The sequence below is a fragment of the Eutrema salsugineum genome, unplaced genomic scaffold (genome assembly GCF_000478725.1).
Source record: "Eutrema salsugineum unplaced genomic scaffold, Eutsalg1_0 scaffold_18, whole genome shotgun sequence".
NCBI lineage: Eukaryota > Viridiplantae > Streptophyta > Magnoliopsida > Brassicales > Brassicaceae > Eutrema > Eutrema salsugineum.
In genome coordinates this window covers 3130517-3140879 of record NW_006256846.1, presented here as the reverse complement: position 1 = coordinate 3140879, position 10363 = coordinate 3130517, and the positions used below count along the sequence as shown (strand labels likewise).

General features: G+C 44.6%; 1 non-coding gene across 1 annotated transcript; it reads right to left on the bottom strand.

The window, feature by feature from the left end:
• Positions 1-5196: 5196 nt before the first annotated feature.
• LOC112087400 lies at positions 5197-5303 on the bottom strand. The gene has a single exon (XR_002900081.1). It is a non-coding gene; the product is annotated as a small nucleolar RNA R71 (small nucleolar RNA).
• Between the last annotated feature and the right edge of the window lie 5060 nt (positions 5304-10363).

Here is a 10363-nt window from a genome sequence, read left to right as displayed (position 1 = left end):
AGCTTAGACCACTTCGCATTCCGGAGAGTGTAACTCCTATGAGGCTTGTCCGAATTGAATGATTTCAGTTGCAGAAGACAGAGGACTCATTTATCTCCAACTTTGGTGAAGGAAGCTTCGGTGCTTGGGAAGTGTAAGGCTTCCTGGAGGGCACATCTTTGCAGTGCGTGTACACGACCAGAGAGAGGCGTCTAGACATGTGTCCATTCCGGAGACCGTATCTTTCTGCTCATAGATCCGAATTGAATGCTCTTGGACGTTCTGGAAAGAAGACTCAAATGTCTCTGGTTCTCATGAAGGACCCGGAAACTAAATCGGCCTGGAAGTGCACCGTCCTTCGCATCCTTTAGGACTGATCTGCTCGGTCAGGAATACCTGCGAGACTGGGGTTCCTTCCGACAAGCTTATCTCTCTGCTCACGCGTCCGAATTCCACGATTCCACTTGCTAAGAGACCGTGATGCAATGCTCTCCAACTTCTATGAAGCACCCGCCGTCTGAATCGGACCGGAAGGCTCCCCGGACAGGCGATTTCTGAGACATGTTTGCACCCGAAGATTTTGGCCGATACACTTCACTCGCGGTACGTGTTTTGGTCGACAAAGTTCACCCGCGGTACGTGAAAATGGTCGACAAAACCTTCCTGGCCAGCGAGAATGGCCGATAACCTCCATAAACCCAAGTTTTCCACTTTTTCAAGCTTTGCTCACCATTCCACCTCCTGGATTCGTCTTTTCAGCTCCATATTCACCTGATAGACACTCAAAACATGCAAAGACTCATTGGGACCTAATGCATTCTCCTAAGTCCTAAAACAAACCCTAAGGACCTAAAATGCATGAAATAAAACATGATTTGGAATGATTTATGCAACCTAAATGATGCAAATTATGAACATATCAACTCCCCCACACTTGTCCTTTGCTTGTCCTCAAGCAAAAAGAGCAAATGAGAGAAAGAGGTTGTATGCAATGGGAGTTCACATTTTCTTTTTGAGAGAAGTGATCACAATGAGAATTCAAGTTCATGCTCAATTATGCAATGCAAAGTCATACTCAGATACATATCAACTCAGCAATAAATCTCCACAAGTTCTTCTCTCTCTCAACTCTTTCACATTCATTAAGCTTTTATCAGGTGGATCTTATGATGCAATGTTTAAACAAGCTGGCTTGGCTAGGGAGAGGCTATGAGATTAAAATGATCTCATCAGTGTTCAGGTGGGTTAAATGCAGCAAAGGGATCTCTCTATGAATGATCAAACTTTGGCAGAATGCTAAAGGTAAAAAGCAACCTATGCATACAAGGGCAAAGACTCATCACACCCCACCCTCTACTCAAAGCTTCCTCACTTGCTCAAAAAATCCTCACTTTTCACTCTCATTTTCCTCTCACTAGGGGATTTACTTTTCACTTTTCCTCTCAAGTCTTGGAACTCAAACTTTACACAGCTCCTTTTCTTTTACAACTTCTAACCTCTTCTTTCTTTCTTTAACAAAACATGTGAGCCTTTGGCTTCTTTTCTTCCTTTTTTTTACTTAGAGGCTAGACTCTTTCTTTTCAACAAACCAGAGCTCACTTTCTCAAAACACCAAGACTGATTTCTTTTTTCTTTCATTCCCCTAGCTATTTTCACTCTCTCCTTCCCACTCATCTCACCTTTTTCCACTCACCAAAACGTCTTTTCCCCCACACTTATTCCTTGCCAAAACTCTCAGTTCCTTGATGTTGGAACACAGCACTCAATGAGACCTGCCCTTGTCGCTCTAAACCTAACACTTTCTGCTAAGTTTGATCCAAGGTGGCCTTTCAATTCACACACAAACATTGGCTTAAAAGAAGGATGGGTTCAAGGTATGGGAACTGATCCATGATGTGGATTCAGCTACTTGAGCTAAGGAAAAGAGTGGTAAAAACAGTGGTTCTAGCTCAAGTATGTATATTGGTATCTGATACGTTCGTAATTTGCACCATTTAGGTTGCATAAATCATTCCAAATCATGTTTTATTTCATGCATTTTAGGTTCTTAGGGTTTGTTTTAGAACTTAGGAGATGCATTAGGTCCCAATGAGTCTTTGCATGTTTTGAGTGTCTATCAGGTGAATATGGAGCTGAAAAGACGAATCCAGGAGGTGGAATGGTGAGCAAAGCTTGAAAAAGTGGAAAACTTGGGTCTATGGAGGTTATCGGCCATTCTCGCTGGCCAGGAAGGTTTTGTCGACCATTTTCACGTACCGCGGGTGGACTTTGTCGACCAAAACACGTACCGCGAGTGAAGTGTATCGGCCAAAATCTCCGGGTGCAAACATGTCTCAGAAATCGCCTGTCCGGGGAACTTTCCGATCCGATTCAGATGGCGGGTGCTTCATAGAAGTTGGAGAGCATTGGATCACGGTCTCATAGCAAGTGGAATCGTGGAATTCGGACGCGTGAGCAGAGAGTTAAGCTCGTCGGAAGGAGCCCCTATCTCGCAGGTATTCCGGACCGAGCAGATCAGTTCTGAAGGATGCGAAGGACGGTGCACTTCCAGGCCGATTCAGTTTCCGGGTCCTTCATGAGAATCAGAGACATTTGAGTCTTCTTTCCAGAACGTCCAAGATCATTCAATTCGGATCTATGAGCACAAAGATATGGTCTCCGGAATGGACACATCTCTAGACGCCTCTCTCTGGTCGTGTACATGCACTTCAAAGATGTGCCCTCCAGGAAGCCTTACACTTCCCAAGCACCGAAGCTTCCTTCACCAAAGTTGGAGATAGATGAGTCCTCTGTCTTCTGCAACCGAAATCATTCAATTCGGACAAGTCTCATAGGAGTTACACTCTCCGGAATGCGAAGTGGTCTAAGCTGCTCTGGATGCTGCGAGATGGTCTTGCGACTTGGTTAACCCGCAGGCCTGAAGATGAACGCCTGAATGCTGATGCTGCGAGTTGATATGTGCGGGTGAACTATCACTGGAAGAGGTCTGAAGCTCAAGAGCAAGAGAAATGCTAAGTCCACAATCGTGCGACTTAGGCATGCGAGTTAGCCGCGCCTGGAACTATGCCGCACGATCACTCGCAAATCACTCCGACTTGAGCCTGCGACCTAGGTGCAATAGAGACCAACCCGCACAGTTTGTACATTCCCCAGAAACCGCCTTAGCCCTGCGAGTTGGAGAGGAAGGAGACCAAGCCGCAGCAACACTCGCAAAACACTCCTACTTAGGCGTGCGGCTAAGACAAGGCGATTCAGGCTTCACAAGACAAGTCTTCATCTACTGCGACTTAGGTGTGCGACCTGGGACATACTGGACCGACCCGCAGTAATTCCCACTTTATCCATTAAAGCCGGGTCAGGACCCGGTTTGTTCCGGGCTGACCCGGTTCGTTTTTAAGGAAGTATAAATACTTTTTAGGGTTTTTTGGGAGAGAACTAAGTTTTATTCCCTTTGTCTCTTGCCTCTTTGGTGAAAAGACTCCATTAAGAAGAGAAATATCTTTATTTGAGTGTTTAATCTAGAGAGTTTAAAGGGATCTGGGTGTTTAAAGCTGTTTTCTTTTGAATCTATCATCTCCATCTCCATTTCTCATCATTAATCATGCTAATCTACTCAACTTGCAAAGGTTTAAGAGAGATTAGTATGATTAGTGAGTAGTCACCTTAATGAGGTTCTAGATGTGTAGGTTAGGGTGCTAAAGTGTTAGATTAGGAGTGCTTAGGGCTAGATTCATTGATTCATTTCTCTAAACAGCTGTTCTCTATGCTAGATCCTTGATAATCACTTGAGATCTAGATTCTGGGAATTTCATGCACCAAAAGTGTTTGATGAAATTCCTGAAAGAGTTGTGTTAGAGGTTTAAGTAATTTTTCATCATGGGAATGATTTGTTAAATGCTTGAATGATCATTAAGAGCTGTTTGTTAATGCATATTGATTCATGTTTCACAAATGGGAATTTGGTTTGAAAATTGATTAGTATAGGGGTTAATACCTTCATGAGAGGATTAACCTAGATTAGAGTTCTTAATCATTTGAATCATGTCTCATCATTGTCATTAGCATTTCTAGTTTAACACCAAGGCACCCTAACCAACTATCATGTCTAGAATCTCATGCCTCCATCATATCATATTCACATCATTTGTCATTGTCATTTGTCTTTAAACCTGTTTATGTTTATAGTTGTCTCTAGATTAATCAAAACCTATTCTTGTTTGCTTGAATTAAGAACTTGAACATATAGCTTAGTGTCTAACACCACATTTGGATTGATAAACCTCTTTGTGCTACATTGACAAGGGGATTGATAGCCCTGAGACCATAAAAAGTCTTGTCTATCAATTGGCGCCGTTGCCAAGTTGTGGTTTGATTAGCATTAAGCTATGATCTGTTCTTGAGATCAAGTGCTTACTTTCTTGTTTTTACTGATTCCTTTCAAGTTCTGTTTGTGATTTCAGGTGTATGAACACCAGGTCTAGATCAAGAAGCTGTGGTCCTCCTTTTCCTCTAAACGACAACATCAACCTTTTGGTACCAAGGAGGAGAAGAGACAGACGTGGTAGACACATTGATCAGACTGAGATGGCAGAACAAGGAGATCACGTGGTAGATATGGAACAACCAGTTCAGGAGCAACAGGCTCAAGGTCAGGGAGCTGGTATTGGAGTTGGTCAGGGGTTTCACCAGGGCAATGTTCAGCAGGAACAGGTGCACCACCAACAAGCCTATGTCCACCAGGGACAAGCTCAGGCTCATCAACAGAGGCATCAGGCCAATGTTCAACAAAGACACCAGGTGCACCACCAACCCCACCCTTTCCAACCACAACAAAGAAGATATGAGCAACCCCAAATCTATGTTGGCGAAAATGACAGGGCCAATGCTCATCAGTATGGAGCTGGTATTCAGGCACCACCTGTGCAGAACAACAACTTTGAAGTGAAAGCATCATTGCTGAATATGGTCCAGAACTCAAAGTTCCATGGGTTAGCAATGGAAGATCCCTTGGAACACTTGGACCAGTTTGATAAGGTGTGTGATCTGACCAAGATAAATGGAGTTTCAGAAGACAGCTTTAAGCTAAGACTATTCCCATTCAGCCTTGGTGATAAAGCTCATCAATGGGAGAAGAATCTTCCAAGAGGCTCCATTCAAACCTGGGAGCAATGCAAGCAAGCCTTCTTATCTAAGTTCTTCTCTACCTCAAGAACTGCAAAACTAAGGAACCAAATCTCTAGCTTCACTCAGCAAAGCAATGAAAGTTTTGGTGAAGCATATGAGAGATTCAGGAGCTACACAAACCAATGCCCACACCATGGGTTTAGTGAGGCTTCTCTTCTCAGCACACTGTATAGGGGAGCTCTTCCCAAGATTAGAAACCAGCTGGATACTGCTTCCAATGGGAACTTTCTGGGTAAAGAGATTCATGCTGCTTTAGAGCTAGTGGAGAACTTAGCATTGAGCAATGATACTTATGGTGAAGACTATGACAGATCAAATAGGTCTGAAGGTTCAAGCTCAGAACAGAGGCTCACCAGAGAAGTTAAGGAGTTGAGGAGTGAATTGGACAAGCTGAAATTCACCACTCAGAAGCCAATGCATTTTGTTGGAGAGTATGAGGAACCTTCTCAAATTTTTGAGAACATAAGTGAAGAAGGTCTTACCCAAGAGGAGCTCAACTACATTGGGAATCAGAGGTTCCAAAGATATCAGTATGGTAATGCCAATCCAAACCTCTCTTACAGGAACACCAATGTAGCTAACCCACAAGACCAGGTCTATCCCAATTCTCAAGCTCCAAAGAACTTTGTTCCCAAGCACAACTTTCAAGGGTCATTCCAACCCAAGAATCAATTTGGTCAGAATCAGAGTTTTGGTCAGCAACAGCAACCATTTCAGGGCACTGGTTACACTTCACAGCAGCCAAAGGCACCACCAGGGTTTGGTCCACCACAGTTCCAACAGCAGGCGCCGGTTCAACAACAGTTTCAGCCACCAATGGTTCAACAGCAGCCACAGATGGGTACAGATATGGTTGGTATTCTGCAACAACTACTTCAGGGTCAACAGACTATGCAGCAGGAAATCAAGGAACTGAAGCAAAACCAGGCATCAAGCTCAAGGAACCAAGGTCACCTACCTGGAAAACCAGAACCCAACCCCAAGGAATATGCCAAGGCCATTACACTGAGGAGTGGCAAGGAGTTACCTGGTATTGAGAACAACAATGTGATCATTGAGGACAATGATCAACCTGAGAGGGAGGCAGCCTTAAAGGATGATCAAGTTGCTGAGAAACCAAGGTCAGAAAAGGGTAAAGAGGTAGCAAAGGAACCAGAACCAGAGAAGAAGTATGTGCCACCACCTCCATACCAACCCAAGCTCCCATTTCCAGGGAGATTTAAGAAGCAACTAGTGGACAAGGCAAGAGCTGTATTTGAGAAGGCACTCAAAGAGACACCACTCACAATGCCTCTCATTGATGCATTCTTAATGATGCCAAAGATGGGGAAGTTTTTGAAGGATGCTATTCTGAACAAGACAAAAGAGCTTCAAGGCATGGTAGTACTAAGTCATGAATGCAGTGCTATCATTCAGAGGAAGTCCATTCCAAGGAAGTTAACTGATCCAGGGAGCTTCACACTCCCTTGTGCCATTGGACCTCTTCTATTCTCTGGATGTCTTTGTGATTTAGGAGCATCAGTCACCTTGATGCCATTCTCCATAGCACAGAAGCTGGGCTTTAGAGTTTTCAAACCTTCAAAGATTTCTCTTATCCTTGCAGATAGATCAGTTAGATTGCCTGTTGGTATGTTGGAAGATCTACCTGTCAAGATAGGTGGTTTTGAGGTTCCAACAGATTTTGTTGTGCTGGAGATGGATGAAGAGCCAGTAGATCCTCTTATCTTGGGCAGACCATTCTTAGCCACTGCAGGAGCTATTATTGATGTGAGAGGTGGGATAATAGAGCTTCAACTTGGGTCTGAAAAGCTCAAGTTTGATGTGAATGAGATGATGAAGAAACCCACCATTGAAGGTCAATGTTTCTATGTAGAGACAATGGATCAGTTGGCTGATGAGTTGCTTGAGGAGCTGAACACTGAGGATCCTCTTCAAGCTACTCTAACTCAAGAACAAGGAGACAATGGGCTCTTGGCTGAAGCAAGTGAAGGGTATAAGCTGTATCTGGACAATGCAAGAGAGCTGGGTCCTGAGACAAGGTTTGTGGAGCTGGAACAGAATGGCACTGAGGTTTTGGCAATCCAAGAATCAGTCACCAGCCAAAGCAGCTTGGACCAGGACTGGAATGAGGCTGATGCACCCTCTGTTGAGCTCAAACCTCTACCAACAGGGCTCAGGTATGCTTTCTTAGGACTAAACTCCACATATCCTGTCATCATCAATGATAGCCTATTAGAGGACCAAGAGAGTGCATTGCTGAATGAAATAAGAAAGTTCAGGAGAGCCATAGGGTATTCTTTGGCTGATATTAGAGGGATCTCTCCTGACATCTGCACCCATAGGATCCACCTAGAGGACCAATCTATGTCCTCTATTGAGCACCAACGTAGACTTAACCCCAACCTTAGGGAAGTGGTTAAGAAGGAGATACTAAAGCTTCTTGAGGCAGGGATAATTTACCCAATCTCTGACTCAAGATGGGTGTCTCCTGTTCATGTTGTACCCAAGAAAGGTGGGATCACAGTGGTGAAAAACGATAAGGATGAACTCATAGCTCAAAGAACAATAACTGGCCATCGCATGTGCATTGACTATAGGAAATTGAATTCTGCTTCTAGAAAAGATCATTTTCCTTTACCATTCATTGATCAAATGCTTGAAAGGTTAGCTAATCATCCTTATTTTTGTTTTCTCGATGGGTACTCTGGATTTTTCCAAATTCCCATAGATCCAAGAGATCAAGAGAAAACAACATTCACATGCCCTTATGGCACTTACGCTTATAGGAGAATGCCTTTCAGTTTATGTAATGCACCGGCCACTTTTCAAAGATGTATGATGCACATTTTCTCTGACATTATTGAAGAGAAAGTTGAGGTGTTCATGGATGACTTTAGTGTCTATGGCTCCTCCTTCTCGGATTGTCTCTCTAATTTGACACAGGTGTTGGAGAGATGTGAGCAACACAACTTGGTGCTGAACTGGGAGAAGTGTCATTTCATGGTGCAAGAAGGGATAGTTCTTGGGCACAAGATCTCTGAAAAGGGCATTGAGGTTGATAAGGCAAAGGTGGAAGTGATGGTAAATCTGCAAACCCCCACTTCTGTTAAAGGGATAAGGAGCTTCCTGGGTCATGCAGGGTTTTATAGAAGATTCATAAAGGACTTCTCAAGGATTGCCAGGCCCTTAACAAGACTGTTGTGTAAGGAAGTGGATTTCACCTTTGATGCTGAATGTGAAGAAGCCTTTAAGTTGATCAAGGAGGCATTGGTTAGTGCACCAATAGTTCAGGCACCAGACTGGTCTCTACCTTTTGAGGTCATGACAGATGCTTCTGACTTTGCTGTTGGAGCAGTACTTGGACAAAAGAAAGACAAGAAGTTGCATGTGATCTACTATGCCAGTAGAACACTTGACTCTGCCCAAGAGAAGTATGCTACAACTGAAAAGGAAATGCTGGCAATAGTTTTTGCCTTTGATAAGTTCAGAAGCTACCTGGTGGGATCAAAGGTCATTGTGTATACTGATCATGCAGCCCTCAGGTACTTGATGACCAAGAAAGATGCCAAACCAAGGCTGTTGAGATGGGTTCTATTGCTCCAAGAGTTTGATATGGAGGTGCTTGATAAAAAGGGGATTGAGAATGGTGCTGCAGACCATCTCTCAAGGCTGAGGATTGAAGAAAAAGTCCCCATAGATGATGCTTTGCCTGAAGAGTCTCTGATGGTGCTCCATTCATACTTGGAGTTTGAGGAAGTAGAGAGCATTCAAGAAAGGAGGATGCCTTGGTTTGCAGATATAGTGAACTATCTTGCATGTGGGGTGGAGCCCCCTGAATTGGATGCTTACAAGAGGAAAAAATTCTTCAGAGATGTCCAGAGATACTATTGGGATGAGCCCTACCTCTATGTTCTGAACAAGGATCAGTTATACAGAAGGTGTCTTGCTGAAGAGGAGATGCAACCTGTGTTGCAGGAATGTCATGGTTCTGCTTTTGGAGGTCACATGGGGGCATTCAAAACTGTGGCAAAGGTTCTTCAAAGTGGGTTCTGGTGGCCTACAATGTTCAAAGATGCCCAGTTGGTGGTTGCAGCATGTGATGCCTGTCAGAGGCATGGGAACATATCTAAAAGAAGTGAGATGCCTCAAAACCCCATTCTAGAAGTGGAGATCTTTGATTGTTGGGGGATTGACTTTATGGGACCTTTCATTTCATCCTTTGGAAATCAATACATACTTGTTGCTGTGGACTATGTGTCCAAATGGGTTGAGGCCATTGCTTCCCCTACCAATGATTCCAAGGTTGTAGTAAAGCTGTTTAAGAGCATCATCTTCCCAGGAAGAAGCATTTCCTTTCGATCTGGTTGAGGCGAGGCTCGAATTGGAACGGCTTATGGCATCCCGAGGCACCTCTTCTTCTGGGAAAGGGAAACCTAAACGGGTGAAAAGGTAAAAACCCGATCCTCCCGGTTCTACACTCTCGTCCCCCGAGTCGTTTGAGGCGTTACGAAGCGCTTGAATTTGTCGTTCCGGAAAAGAATGACCGAGCCGACAAGCCACCCGAAAACCATTTTACCTTATACGAGGCGTTTTTTGAGCTCTGCTTCCTATGGTTCCCAATCCCTGGAGTTATCCTCGAATACTTGTGGGAGCATGAAATTTCGATCGGACAGATTATTCCGAGGGGTTTGCGACATATAATTGGCATCCTGGTTCGGAGCTTCGAATGCGGTGTCGACATCGAGCTCGGTCATCTGCTCAATCTAATGGATATCCGGAGAGCCCCGGGAGGAAGCAGATTTTATATTTCCAACAAGTCCAACCGTAAGATCATAGGTGGTTTCTCGAGCAAAGATCAGTTTTGGACTGAACGTTTCTTCTACGTTTTGGTGAACGAGGCGTCAGTGGGCGAGGATTTTGTAAATAAGACGAAGACCCTTTGGGGACCACTTGGTGGTCGATCCGAAGGTGGGAGAGCGCAGCGCAGGAGGCGACAGCGCAGGAGGCGGCGCCCGAGGTGGAGCCGGGCGAGATTGTTCCCGACGCGTCTGGAGAAAATTCTGCGGCTCGAGACAAAACGCCTCCTTCCTCGGCGATTCTGGCTCTTCCGAAACAATCGAGGCCTCCGGCTTCAGATCTGCTGAAGCATGATTCCAACAGGAAGAGATCGGCCGCGGAAAAGGGCAAGGGCGCGGCCATC